Raw genomic sequence first — 16,066 nt, forward strand, 5'->3', positions numbered from 1 at the left:
TTCTCTCTTTTGAAGAACTCTCAGAATCCTTGGCTGCCATGCTGGAAGTCAAGTCTGACCTCTTTTAGATCTCCATACTGGACAAGCCACTCATGGACACTGGTCAACAGTGCCTCTGAGCACAGCATTCTAGCCGTTCTTACAGGTGCCAGATGTGTGCAAGCAGCTAAACCGAACCTTACAAATGTGGGGGACTGGCATTGGCCACCCTAAGATACGTCTCTACGGCATGAGGATTATTTTGGGCTGGTTACTTTTAAAAAACTGCAGACATGACAGAAACTCTGAAAAGTAGAATTCACTTACCCTTTGTTAAGAGACATTTACATTTGCAAAGGAAATCTCCATCTGTAAAGGTGTCTCCCACTCTGTACCAGGAAGGAGGGATGACTTTATCTCTAGAAACTGTCGTCAATGCAGAAGTCAAGGACTTAAATCTGCATAATAACCCTACTCTTGTTTACTGTGCTTTTCTGGTAATCTCCCATAACTGATTCTCCCTACCCCAACATCCTCCTCTGCCTTTAGCTGAGGAGGGCATTCAAGATGAGAATCTCTGCCATTTTGGAGAGTTGCTCAGTTTTTCAGTGTCTCTCCCATGTATACATGTTATAAAGCTTTGTTTAATTTTCTTCTGTTATTCTGTCTCATGTGAATTTAATTCATTGTCTGGCCAGAAGGACACACAGTGGGTAGAGGAAATGTCTTCCTCCCTTACACAAAGGACTTCACTTGTCAGCTGAATAAAACATAATGTCCTCAGTTACCACATAATGAGGGGATATCTCTCAAAATTCTGAATCACAAAATCTTGAGCTATGATAAAATGATTGCTGTTTTAAGTTGTACGTGTTGATGTTAATTGTTATTCAGCGATAGATAACCGGAACAGTGGAGCTGATAGAGTCTCTTATGTTGTTTTAGACTTACATCCAAAACTTCATTATAGGCAACATATATGTAAGTATGAACCATATGACCTGCCACTATTTGACATTCTTTCACCTAAAAAAGTAAATTTCATAATTTTCAACTAAATATTAATTTTAAGATGTACTCTGGGGTCCTAGTTGATCAGATCAGGAACACACATCCCAGGGAATTCTTCTTATCAGAAGCCTGGAACCAGAAGTGGCAAAAACATGCCATCTATTTTCATCTCTGATGAGGTTTGGTTTAATAACATAATTAATAAACTGGAATGTATTTTAGCTAATTAAATGCTAATGTTCAAACTATGTGGATTGCCTGGAAATATTGCATACACACTTTCCCATTTCAGGAACATGTTATAAGGACCCAGCAAGTTCAGGAGCCTGAACAATTGGTGATGGTCCCCAAGGTTGGATTCTCAATGGCTTTGTATCTAGCTGCTGATTCAATGATTTGGGTACAATTATCTGACCACATATTTAGCTAAATTGTGTTCTTGGAATCTGTTGTCCTCTAGCTTGAGTAAACATTTTATACCATGTGCAATTACAAAACATAAAAAGCAGAGATGACAACTGCATTAACTATAGTACAATTGATTTTGTCCCTGCTTGATAATCCATGTCTGCATGTAGAGCAGAATGAGGTCTAAGACTATAAGAAAAGAGGCCACTAGGTCTCACCTACCACTGCAGACAGGAGGCTGACAACATGTGTAAAAATGACCTAATAATTGGAACGAACACAATGAACCTAAGTCAGGTCACACGTACAGCAGGCTGACGAACTGTCCCCTTCCTCTACCAACTGATCAAAAGCAAGGAGAATTTTACTTTGGGGTCCAACAGATGCACTGGCAGCCGGACTATCTTCAGACTGTTCACTCGGTCACTAGCACCAACAACTCTCTAGGACTGGACTGGCTCTCAACTCCAAGTTGCTCTCTTCGGAGATGGACATATTGACTAGACTGATGGGCACAACTTTTCAATCGTTCCCCTTCGACAATTCACCCAATTCTGTCTGCTTCCCTGGGGCTAGGAACCCCACATCTCTCTGGGGCCCCACTTAGAAGATCAGACCTCACTTCCTCTGCTTCAGTCTCTCACACACACTTCAGATGTGGCTTCCTACTTCCATCTTAACTCCCACATGCTTGCTGTTTTTCAAGAATTTATTTAAAACTCAATAAAGATTTGTGAAGGTAAGTAAACAAATGTGTATTATCTGCCTACGGACTTGAATTTGAATTTGCATTTACGAAGTTCATTTTAGTTCACAAGACTTGCATTTCAAAACACTGGAGCTATTCCATCTCTATCTCTTACAACGCCCTCAATATATCCGCCAACTTACTGAATACCTACCACACCTAGATCTCTAATGCTTAGTACTCTGAAACCTATGTATTCCCAGACCATGCAGCCATGCTCTAAATTTTGATATGCACTTGAAAGTATTAGAGCCCAGAGAGAGGCTCTCTACCACAGTCAAAGAGAAAAGCTTAAGATCGCACAGAGGATGTTCGATTGAGTGCTGAAGCACGAGAAAAAGTCTGACAGGTGAACAAAGTGGAGAAGGGAGTTGCAGGCAGGCAGAGGATGCAGAGACAAAATGACTTGTCTAGGGGATGGCTAGAAAACAGAATGTGTGGAGAAAAACTGTAGCAGAAAAGTCTGGAGAAATAAGCACAAATTAGAACAACACTAAGGATATTGGTCTGTATTCCATAGCTAAGGCAGAACCATGAGAGGCCAGCTGGAGATGGAAATCTGGGTATCTTGTGCTCCCCAATCTGCATGGTTGCTTTCTATTATTCAGCTCTCTTTAACAACGTGGGCCTAGGAACCCTGAAACTACATTGTGTATTTGTCAAGAGATTTACAACTGTGTGGCTGAGGAAGAAAGGAGCTGCTTTGCAGGAGGGGGAAGGAATGTTCCTAAGAATGCTGTGAGGAAATGGATCAAATTGTGGGGCTGGCTGAATAAAGAAAAAAGAAGTAGCAAGAAGAAAAAAACAAAGTTTGAAGTTGCATAAGGGCATTGGGGAATAAAAAAACTGAGAAACACATGATGTGAGTTACTGGTTGCAGATATTGATCTTTCATAGTTCAGAGATGGAGAACTTCCAGGTGTTAACAAGGTACCAGGTGTGGCCAGGAGACTGGGTGGCAGAGAGGTGTGAAATTGAAGTTATTGAGAAGGAGTTAGGAGGACAACCAGGGGTTGGGACACAGGAAGACTCACAGAGTGTGAATCCTTTGGGAATCTGCATATTGCTAGATGCCAACAAAAGATAACAGTGTTGATGCTAAAAAATTGCTTGTTAAAGGAAAGAACGGTGAAGGAAGTGTTATTTGACGAAGAGGCAGGAAAGTCAGTGAACAGATTTTGGAGGGGTGGGATTAAAAGAGACATTCTGCTTAAAATAAAGACTTGGCACTAAAATGGAAAACAATAAGGCAGAAGAAAAAACCAGCAAAATATCATTTCAAAGTTTTTATTACAGTCTACTGGAAGAATTGTGCTATAACTTAAAGAAATTAGACAGTGGGGAAGGGACTCTGGAATCAAGGGAACAGGACTAACTCCATGTAGACCAGTTGTGTTTGTGGTTCCACACAAATGGACAACATCAGTACAACCTGAGTTAGACCAGACTGAGCAAGAGCAACGTGTGTATACTTTTCATCTTTTGTTTTGTTTTCGGTGGAAATAACTAGAAGACTTTACCTTTCTGCATAAGTATAAACATAATAAGAAAAAAATGAAAATCAGTTTTTGTCAGCTCTTGGTGTAGGCATTGGGCTGAAAGTTTCAGGTACTGTCTGTTATCTAATTTTCCAGCACTTGTCTGAGATGAGCTTGTTTGCACACCCTTCACAGTTGGGATTACTGAGTTATACTCCAGGTTCACACCTGTAAGCAGCACAAGTAGGAATTCAATACAAATATGTTTGACTCTAAGCTCCATGATTTAATCTCTCTGCCTACAGAAAAGAACAAGTAATTCCAGAAACTCATAATGTGAATGTTTCAAACTGATGTAACAAATGACAACTCTTTTCAGAATTCCCAGAATTCACGTTGGCAAATCAGCGTAGGAAGGCAGTAGCTAAGAACGTGGGCTTTAGAGTTGCAAAGATCTGGGTTTAACTTTAGACGTTGCCGTTTCTTTAATATTGCAATCTGATCATTATAAGACTCCAGGACACACACTGAATTTACAATACAGCTATTAAGATACCAACTAAGTTGCGTACAAAGTAAAATCTGATTAAAACTTTCTTAAAATTCCTCCTAGACTACTCCTCACAATCAACAGGATTAATTGATCACTAATAAGAAAAAGCATTGGATTCCCTTAGCATCGGAATTAAGAATAACCAAACTTTGTGATCAAACTAGGTTAATTTGCTCTTTGGCAAGAATGTGTTAACTCAAAGCTGTTACTGAAAAAATTGAGACCACACGAAGCTAAATTTAATGAAGAAAATTTTTGTAGACCTCAGAAAGCATAACATTCGACTTGAAAAAATTCTTAGAAGAAAATGTCTGAATTCTTTGATTTGAAATGTTAGAGGACAGGTCCAATGACTGACATCAGTGTGAAGGAGTGGTGCTGATGGTGGTAGCACTCGGCCCTGAAATCCCCATGGAGTCTCACTTAGGAACATCTCTCCCCTGCCTGTCCGCAGGGTTTGTCTTAAAGAAGGTTAAGGACACTCTGTCCTGTCAGGCTGCAGTTCTTTAGAGAAGTTCAGTAATTCGGCCTGAGTAGAGTGGAACAAGCTGCATTCATATAAGTGGATCATGTTATCATTTTTCAATTTAAAAGATCTAGGGTTTCTTGCACCTCATCTCTACTCCTCTTTTCTCATTATCTGCAACATGATATGAGGGAAGCTTGCTTGGTAGTGGAAGGTTCCCGGCACTACAGTGTTTTCCCTCCCTGTCTTAGTCAGTTTGGGCTACTATAAAAATGCCATGGCCTGGGTGGCGTAAGAAACAAAAAATTATTTTTCATAGTCCTGTAGGAAAGTCCAAGATCAAGGGGTTGGTCTGCTTGGTTCCTAGTGAGAACCCTCTCTGATTCCCAGATGGACACCTTTTGCTACATCTTCATGTGGTGGAAAGAGAGAAAGATCATTTCTCAGGTCTCTTCTTGTGAGAACATTAATCCCATTCATAAGGGCTCCACCTTCATGACCTCATCTAAAGCTAATCACGTCCTAAAGGCCCCATCTCCTAATATCACTGTATTGGGAATGAGAGCTTCAGCATATGGATTTTGGGGGGACTAAACATTCAGTCCATAGCACTCCCATCAACCATAACAGTCTCCCCAAGGAGATGTAACCAAACAAAACCAAACGGCACCAGGGGGTCAGAGGCAGCATCAGGCTGGCCTGCAGGATGCTTCAGGTGCCTAAATCAAGGCCTTAGGCACAGGGACATAAAAATGCAGGCCTCAGAGAAATACAAAGAGAAAGACACCAAGAGAAGGGGCGTTGGCTTTCAGATTCCTAAAAGGTCTAGTTACCTGCATGGAGTCCATGCTTTCCAAAGCAGGGTGAGGATGTTCCAACATGAGGTTTCACCCATCTCCCAAGGGTTGAGAGTCTAGATCCCGTAGCGGTTGCTTGCCAAGGAGACATGATGTTCAACAGCACCAGTGCTGCTATGAGCAACACCCCAGGCTTGTCCTGTCCTGGTGCTGAGTCCTACGTATGCCCTCTCTTCTCAAGGCAGGAAGCTTTAACTCTTTTTTGTGATTAGAATAGGATTATCTCTTTCCAAAACATGAACCTACCCATAAACAGAGAAGTAGCTTTTTGACCAGAAAAAAATGAGAATAAGGATGAGATCATTTCTCTCTGTAGCGTGGATTTAGACCTGTCTGTTTTTCTGATATAATTGCAAAACAGGTATTTCTGAACTTAATTGCAGATACCCTCCAGTTTGTCTTTATTAGGATATAAATTCTAATCAAATAATTAAAAGAAGGTTTGGCAGAATAAGAAGAACAAAACCAAGGAGGTATCCCGTTTCCACCTGGCTCACTTAAGAGCTGTATAACCGTGGTCTTGTCATTGAAATTCTCAAACATTTTGTTTCCTTAGCAATTAAATCGGGGAAACAGCAATATCCATTCCTTGTACCATTGTGAGAATTGTTGAAGAAAGTGCATGGGAAAGTACTTTTTATCTGTATAACGTTGTTAAAAATTGCGTTGCCATTTTATTTTATATTTCCTTTTGAATTGATAAAGAGAAATAAATTTGTGTCTGTTGAATTTCGCCATTCATTTCTCCACATATCATGCTTCAACATACACACTTGCTGTTTAATGATGTGTGATTAACTGGTGCATATGGACTAGAAGAATGAAAGTTTTTCTCAGCTGATGTCCTCGCTTCATGCTGTGTACATGAAGATACTTAAATATACCCCCAAAAAGGTTATGGTTATGGCTTTGGCATTTACACACCATCTGTTGCTCTTTGCTAAGATCTTTTGCATCATCTGCAATGCCAATTTGCCATGGCAAATATTGTGATTATTCCCCCCAGATGCAACCACACAGCATCACTCATTAAAATTGGCATTGTACATGAAAAGCAAATAACATTAAATGTTATTCTCGTACATTTAAATGCATACGCATGGCTTCAATAATTGTCTTCATTGATAACTCTTGCTTCTACAATTATTGTTCTCAGCTTCTACGCTGTCCTACTTTTCAGAATGAAGAACAACATCTCAGACTTTCTCTTGAGAATTGCTTATCTCAAGGTTAAATCCACATGGAGAGATAAATTCATCTGAAATTTTTTCTCTTCTTTGATTTGTCTGTTAAATCATGTGTTTATTAAATCATCATTTGCAATGTCTAATTTGTAGCACTAATTGCATCTACTTTGAATTCTGTATAAAATCATCTTCATAAAACAGTGTAATTTACTGTATCGTATTTATAACCTTTCTATCAGCTTTCCTTTTCTGTTTCATATATTTTTTTAAATGATGGGACAGATTACAAAAAGAATGTTTATTCCTATTCAATATTCCTATTCCTAGCTCAATATTTATTAGACTTCATTATTAAAATAAATTATTTAAAAATATTGTTATTTAGTGAATATTTTAATACCAATTATTTTAACTTGTATTATCAAAATATTTACATTTATGTCACTTACAGTTCTCACTATGAGCCTGGCACTTTTCTATGTGTTACATAAACCCCAAAAAACCTCTATAATAGAGGTACTATTGTAATTTACATTTCATAAATGAAGAAACTGAGACTCAGAGAGATGAACTAAATTACTAATATTTTGCAGAATCAGGATATAGACATACACAGTCTGACTCTATAATTCATGCGTTTAAAAAATATGTCAGTGGTTCTCAAAGTTGAACATGTATATGAATCGTCTCAAAAGCTTGTTAAAACCTAGTTTTCTGGGTCTCCTGCTCAGAAATTAAGAGATTCAAGGTGGAGCTCATGAATTTGTGTTTCTAAGAAGCTCACAGTTGTTGCTGTTGCTGCTGGTCCAATTACTACACTTTGAGAGCACTGAAACACCCTGTGCTGATTCTCTTGTGAGGATAATCGAAGATACCAGGACCTAAACCTGGGGAGCATTTACTGTTTACACTCTGGAGACACTAAAACTGCGTTTTGTTTTGGAAGAGATAAAAGTTAATCAAACAATATAATATATCTAATACTTAGCCATAAATATTAGGTAAAAGCATCTTTCAGTAGAGATTTAGAGTCAAATGCCTTAGTGTTTCAATTCCCTGTTCAGCAGTTATGCTTGTATGATACTGAAGAAATTGCATATCTTTCCTAAACACCAATTTTCCCAATGTAAAATGGGCCTAATATTTGCCCCGATGATTTTTTAAGTAAATTAATTGAGATAATGTGAGTATAGCATCTACCGTAAGAACTCAGTAGTTGCTTAGTGAGAAGTTATTTTCCTTCTCAGGTCCTTCTAACCAAGTGAAAAATCAGACATTATTCAAATTCATCAATAATGCACTACGAAGAAGAGAGAGAAACAGCATAAAGAAGGATGAAGACATAAGAGGTTATCTATTGACAAACATCTTGCTTCATTCCATTGGAAGTTGAATTAATTTAATATCAAAAGTAAAAACATTTCCCGACAACCTTTCTAACTAATAGCTTAGCAAAGTGATTAAAGGCCATTACACTTGCCTGAAATAGTCACTTTCCAGTAAGAACTCATTAAGCAATTTAAGCCAGGGGACTTGATTATGGAGAATAGAATACTAATTGTTAAAAATAAACATCATGTGTCTGAATTGACTGAAGGAATCTCTTTCAATATGTTGTTATACAATGTTCTGTAACCACATATAATTCTTAAATATTGTTTCTCTCTTTTCTAGTCTTTAAAACATGTCGCCCATCTCTATATTCCCTTTTTCTTTATTACGTGTTAGTGGACTATGGAGTGGTTTAAGCTTTTACTCTGTTAAATCTAATGTTGAACCAAAACAGTGCAGGGAAAAATTATGAAATCACTGATTTAGCTGCCATCAAAGCATAAACTGAGTGGCATTATGAATGAACTTCCAGGGTACTTTCAATAATCATAGAGTGTCCTCATGTTAAAACTGACTTGAAGCATTTGATTTTCCTGTGATTCTATCTTGATAGCTCTTTGCTAATAATTGATAACTGGGGGATGCAAACTCACTCACATGCAAGATGTTCTAAAATGGAATTGATATTTACTTGAAAGAGTTTCCATTCAGAAGATGGGCAAAACTAATCTATGGCGTTAGAAGGCAGGCTAGTAATTCTCTCTGGGCTGGGGCACAAGAGGGCCTTCTGGGATCTGGTAATATCCTATTAATGTTTCATTTTTATTGGCATGCTGGTTATATGGTTATGCTCACTTAAAATCTGTTGAACTTTTGTGGTTTACAATATGTGTACTTTTCTGTATACATGTTAACGTTCAATAAAATTTTACTTAAAAATATGAAATAAGGTCCTAAACAGTGTTTTCTTCCATGCTCCAATATTCTCTTTTTATAGGACACTAGGCTAGGAAGAAGACTAAATCAAAAAAACTATTCACTCCTAAAAATTTTATTTTTGGTCTGCCTTTCAGAGCAGCATCAAAAAGACAACTTTTTCTAGAGCGAAGTATTTTGATTTCATGGTCTGTGTAGATACGCATTTCAGAAGATTGTAAACTAATTCCTGTTTGATAGTAGCTCTTGGTTTCCTTTTCTTTATCCAAGTCAAAAATCATCTCTGGATAAAAATCAGTGACCTAAATTCAGAGGCATGATCCACGACAAACCCATCTAGTGCTGAAAAGAAAAAAATTGCCATCTCCTAGATTTATTTATCTTTTTACTATGCTCCAAAAGCATCATTTCAGTTTCTGAAGACGTTAGAATAATTTGTTTTCTCTAAACCAATTTGTATCATGTCAAAGGGAAATTGCAGCTTTACAACCACCTGGGGGAACAAGCGATCCCCTTCCATAAATAAAAAAGTCATCTGCATAAATATGTACTAAGATATCCCTACAGACGTGAGGAATTTTGTTTATGGAGGGAAGAGGTGTGAGTGGAAACAAAAAATTATATGAGGCAAGTTACAACCTACACTTCATTTGCCATATTCTAATTGTCTAATAAATTAATATCAATGCTGAGAATAGATTTGTACAAATATTCATTTGGGACTATAGCCAGTTTATTCAGATAAACACATATCTTCTCACTGAGCTGTATGTTCCAAAGTAGAAACTTAGAAAAGAGTCCTTCAGCAAATATGAATAATATGATATTTGGAAGAGCTAAGATATTGAATTTGAAAATTTGTAGTTACCTTGCATTTTACAGCACATGAAAGAGTATTTTTACATTAATCAACCCTAAATGTGTTTCGTTCTACTCCGCACTTGATTCATATTTAGCTAGAAGATATGCAATAGATAAAGCAGAGATGAACGCCTTCCCATTGACGAGCCGTCAGGAAGGTGTGGAAAACTCTATCTCAGATGAGAATGAACAAACAATTCTTTTTGAAATAAATGTCTTCATTAATCCAGTTCCAAAAATGGATTGTGTTTTGAGAATTCAGGCTAACAGTTATGGCCTGAATCAAGTGAAAAGCTAAGCTTGCAACATCCATAGAGGGTAAAACGTTCTGTGGTGCCTCCGTCTCCTTTATCTTTCCGTGTTGTCGGCTAGGGCATGATGACTAGACTGAATCAGGAATTTCAATTTGGGTGTAATTATACAATCACCTTGAGCAAATGCAGCCTCAATTAGTAATCACCAGCATTGCATCATACTAGGAGAGCTTTGATTGTAAGTTTTAAATACTTCAACAACCAGCCTCTCCCTACCAGTTGCACCTTCAGTCTCTTAAAGCCCATGGCTTTCTATCTCATATATTTCACCAACACTTATATCCACTTTATCACACATCCCATTTCTTGGCCCTGCGTGCCACCTCTACTTGTTCTAGGAAAACATTTTTCACCTTCTCCAAAATGCTGGCTATCTTCTTTCCTCTGGGAAATCTTCCCAGTTAGCTTTTATCCCAGCAAACATAAGTAGAAAAGGAGATGAGTTTTTTAAATATGATTTCAAGCATCAGAAAATGCTCAGTTTCCTAGGAAATTTACCACTAGATGGCTGATGCCTTAATTCCAACTCTTTAAAAGGAGCTTTAGCAGTTTTGATCATTTTGATTCGTTAATACTAGTTATCCATTAAACTTTGTGGGCTGTTATTATGTCACAAGTTCAGCTTATACAAAGAAAATAAAACATCCTTCTTGCTTTCAGACTTATCACAGCCTAAGCAAGAACCAGCCATGTGAACCAGTGATTGTAATAAAAATATTTTATAACTATAAGAGCAAATGGGGAATTAACGAGAGAGCAGTCCATTCTTCAGGGAAGGTGGGGAGTTTACCAGGGATTTTGCAAAAGAAGAAATACTTGAACTGGTTATTAAATATTGGATCAGCATTCACAAAGAAATGAGGCAGGAGAAGGCAGAATAGAAAAGTAAAAGCGTTTAGTTGTGGGGTTGGCGGAAGAGTGCTTGGTCTGGAGAACCGTAGCAGTTCAGAATCACTGGAGATTTAGGGGAGTGTGAAGAAAAACAACAGAAGCTGGAACCAGATCTTGATGATCTTGTACATCATGTTGTGTGGTTGGACATTATCCAGTGAGCAGTGGGCAGCAAAGAAGGTTATGGCAACAGAATGAAGGATGGGAGAGAAATCTCAATAGAAGGGAGCAAAACAGAGTCATCGTCATTTTGCTTTCATCCTTCTAAACTGTGCTATTGAGGAGTGCCCCTCAGTGAGCGAGCTCAATTTGAGGTGTGGCCAACCAATCTCCCAGTTAGTGAAACTGAGTCATGCCAAGAGGCTCATGGTAATTTGTCTGTTCACTGGAGATCTGATACTAGGACTTTTGTCTTAATGTTTCTTATGCTTAAGCCTTTCTCATGACCCAAGTTATGATAAACAACTCTTCATCATGATACACCATGACAGCACTTTTTGCTTTGTCTGGTAAAATTTTCCATAAAGGAATCTTTCTTCTTGCCTGCAAATCTTCTCAGAGACCAGCATAAAGTCCACAGCTTGGCTAATTCTCTGCATTGATTCATGCATTTAATCAATATTTATTGAGCATCTACTGTATGCCAAGTACTTTTCAGGCTCTGTCAATAGAAACAAAATAGACAGATATTCCTGCTTTCATAGAGCTGTCATTCTACTGGGGAAGATGGGTAATAAACAAAATAATCAAGCAAAATATGTATGTTAGATTAGGATAGTGTTATGGAGAAAAATCAGGGAAGGTAGACAAGATGTGTATTTGTGGAGGAGAAATTTAAAATAGGGTGGCAAGACAAGTTTTACTGAGAAGGTGACATTTGAGCAAGGACTCGAAGGAGATGAGAGAGAATTGATGAAGTTATCTTGGGCAACCACATCCAGGTGGAGGGATTAGCAAGGTGCCAAGGTCCTGGAGGGAAGTGCGGCTAGAGAGTTTTAGACAAGATAAACATACGTGATGGAGCAAGCTATCAGAATGGCAAAGTACAAGAGCAAGTCCATATTTCCAGTTGTTCTTCTTAAAAGACTTGGAGTCACTCTTGACTCTCCCTTCAGATACCTTGTAGTTGTAGTTCATTTTGCCTAAACTATATCTACAAGCATGGTAAGCTAAGAGAAAAAAATATTACAGAAGCATTAAAATTTCCAAGTTCAGAAAACTCTTAACTATTGATCCTAAAGAAACAGAGTGAGGAATATATGTAATTAGAATCCACAGGTAAATTTTAAGCCTTCTTTTAACCAATAACATTTTTTTTTCTTGTTAAACTTTTAATACAAGTCAGAAATACCTAAGTAACCAATATTAATTTAAGTTTATCTACGATTGATGGGGAAGCAGGAAGAGGAAGATCGAGAGGTGGGACAATGAGAAAAAGAAGGCAAGACCTTGGAGGTGACAAACAAGGTTTATTTTCTTGACAGTTTTTTCTTAGTACTATTCTGCCTTATAAGCACTTTCTTTCACTTAGAATTATGAATAGGATCCTATTCATGAAAATACTTTTTGTGCTTTGCTGGTTTATCAAATATCTCAAAGTTCTTTAGAATAGCCAGTATATTTCAGTTTTTCTAGCCTTTTCTAAAGCATCGGGTTTTGAATTCTTCATTTATGGTTGTAGACTATAGAAAATGTTTGACTAAATGTTTAACAGTTGAAATGGCTTCTGGGCATTGGAAAGCTTATATTCATTTTAGAGTACAGCCAACTCAAGATTTTCTGAGATTGACCTGATTATCAATTATATTTAAATGGATTACCTAAGCTTTTATTACATTTTTCAACTTTCCATTTATTGTAGCAAATTCATTAAAGTGTAGCAGGGAGAGATGATATATTCAGCGTTTTTGGTCTTTTCCTTTCCCACTTATATTTAAGTAATGATATTTGGAATTCATTGGCGTTATTATCATGGCTTAGTAAAATAAGGTATTGGCATCTCTTCATGTAAGGGGAAAAAAGTCTAGTAAAAAATGACTGTAGCAAATATTGAATTATATTATGTGCATCTCAGGTTTTCAGAGTAAATTTAGAAAAATACTATACTTGGTATTATACCTTGATTAGGAAATAAATTTCTAAAATGAAAGACTAAATCATTAGTAGTAAAATCTTACAATTTAAAAAAATCTAGCCTTCTTTTACAAATGCCATTTTCTTAAATTGTGCATAAACCTTTGCCAAAGATCACCCAAACTTGTTTTCTTATTTAATGAAAGGAAAAAATAAAAATGCATAATTCATTCAGTTTCAATAAGTTCAATTTATAACCCGTTTTCCTTACATCCATACCCAGAAAACACCCACAAAAAGTTAAAAGATTTCAGCACACATCTAATTTAAGCATTGTCTCTGCTGTTGCCATTGGCTCTGGTCACCACTGAAATGCCTTTATTTGTCACTTTGTTCTGGCATGATTGTGTAGATGTGACTGAAATATATAATGCATTCTTTTCCAAGCAATTAATCCTTTTTTCAGTTAGTGGAGGCATAGTCTATTAGGCAATTAACTGTGGTTAGCTCAATTATAGAAAATATAATTCATCTGGTTTAGAAACTTAACTGACAAGGCAAGTGAACTTTGGCTAACCTCAGTAGGATAGAAATGGAACGTAACCAGCCGAAGGGCCCAGCCATACCACAAGAGGAATCCACACGGTAACAAATTTAGGGGCACACAAATGGGTGGTGAAGTGTTTTCAGTGTTAGTATGATTTGGGTTGCAAAATTATGAAAAAAAAATGCAAAGCAAGTCTTATCTTCACCAAAAAGTGTAAGAAAGTCATTTGTTTGGAGAAACAATAAGTTACCTGTGGTATTAGATCAATTATTGATAAGAATTATTGGATATTCACCAAAACCTCCACCCAGTGGTCATTTTGACACTGTAATTTCTAGAATAGTGTATATTCTCTGAAATGTTTGATGAAAACGTCTCACTGTTTACTTTTATTTAGAGAAATCGCTCTCACACCACATTGAAGGGAAAAGCAAATTTTAAACCCTAAAATGTTCATTAAATTTGTGACTTAAGACTAATATCACAAAAAACTTTGCATAAAGATGATTCAATGTGTATCACATGGTTTTCTTGAAAGAGAGAAAAACTAAATTAATTTTCTTTTTGTTTTTTGAGGCATAATTTTCCCTGTTACATTAATTTAATAAAAAATAGCTTAAATTTCTATTTGTAACATTCAAAGAAAACTTACAGGCTCCAAGGAAAGAACAGCTGCACGAAAATAATATATCCAGGTGGCACTTAATAGTTTATAAAATGATTTTTACAAGTAGTTTCTTGTAATTTTTATAGTTCCCAATGTCTCAAAGAAGTTCAATAATATTAGCCAAAGCAAATACTAAATAGATACAGCTGGGGAAGCTTTGCTGTCTATGATACCGTTTTCCTTAGATTAAGTTTTAGATACTCCTTACTACCTAAAATAGTTGTGGCAAGTACATGAAGAAGGAATCATAAATAGTACACCAAAGTTAGGACAAAGATAGAGGCAGATATTGGTGAGGAAGACGAGTGCGAATGTTTGAGAAGAGGACAGTCTGACACCGAGATGCTTCCATACCTCCAGGGCTAAACTGTGAATCCCTCTCTCAGGGTAAGAGCTGTATGTTCCTGCATCTCCATTTCCAGCATTCATCACAGTGCTTGACGTATTACACATAGTCAAAAGCTAGGCAAAAATGGGCAACTTGTTGAATTGAAATAGAGTTTTATCAAATCTATTTGAATATTGACAAAATACTTTATTCATATTTACATTTATTAGAATTCCATAGCCTATTTTTTGACTTGGATTTCCTTATATTACTTATTTCTTTAAATCTTTACTATAAGTTAGATGCTTCATGGTTCCTCCCTGTATTGTTTTTCCTTACACTTTTTGTAAGAAGACATTTAATATAGTCAACTGTCTAAGTTTGCTCATTCATTAGCCAATGGGTTTTGATTATAAAGATTTTCTATGTCCACTGGAATTCTAATTGATTCAAGATTGGCTTCTTCTCTTTCTTGGCTTTGAAAAACCACAAGCCAAATACAAAATAACTTACTTTGGCCTTAAAAAGGGATACTCAGGCTAATCAACTTAGATTACTTGGCCAAGCAGCTCATAAATTTAGGACTCATACATTCAGGGTACAAATTGATTGTGCAACAGAAAAATCAAGAGCAGGTTAGTAGAAAGAGTTCAACACATTAGTGAAAGGAGTCAGAGATAGTGTCTAGATATCTAAACAGAAAGTCAAAATAGACAGATAACCACCATGTGAAAAGAGAAATGTGCTGGAAATTTTGAGTTCTACTGCAGACTAGATGTAAGGCTTTTGTTCAGTTACTATCTTGGACTTCAATTTCCTCAATGACATATAAAACAATGAATTGAGAGCATATAAAGTCTAAATTCCTTCCAAATATAAAGTTTGACTATAAATTGACATTTTGTAATATATCCAGTATCTTTGATTATGGAAGTTAAAATTATATAAAATTATATATAGATAAGTGAGACTATATTTTTAATCATTTTGTTATGAGTCAATCAATATAAAAATAATGTCTAAAGAGATTATAGCCTTCAAAAACAGCAAATAATAATTTTCTCTCCCTAGAAATTGAGATATTTCAGTAAAAAGTTCTTCTTTGTGAAAAACTTAACTTTTTGAGATATAAAATATGCTTAGTGTCATGTGGAGGAAATAACAGCATACTTAATAGTCACTTGACCTTTGCATCTAAGAATTTTTATGCCTTCAAATATACCCTGTGATATTTTGCTTTTCTTCGTTTATGTACAAAGTTAATCGAAAAGAGAATAAACCAGTTGGTGGTTTAAGATAAGCTAAAGATAGAAAGGAACAAATATTTCTTGGCTGTCTTCAATGTGTCTAGCATTGTGTCAAGGCCAACACATGTTAGTTCATCTAGGTGTCATAGTAAGCAACAGGCTTCAGCCAGTGATGGATCTTTT

This window comes from Equus caballus, chromosome 17 (genome assembly GCF_041296265.1).
Source record: "Equus caballus isolate H_3958 breed thoroughbred chromosome 17, TB-T2T, whole genome shotgun sequence".
NCBI classification, from domain to species: Eukaryota; Metazoa; Chordata; class Mammalia; order Perissodactyla; family Equidae; genus Equus; species Equus caballus.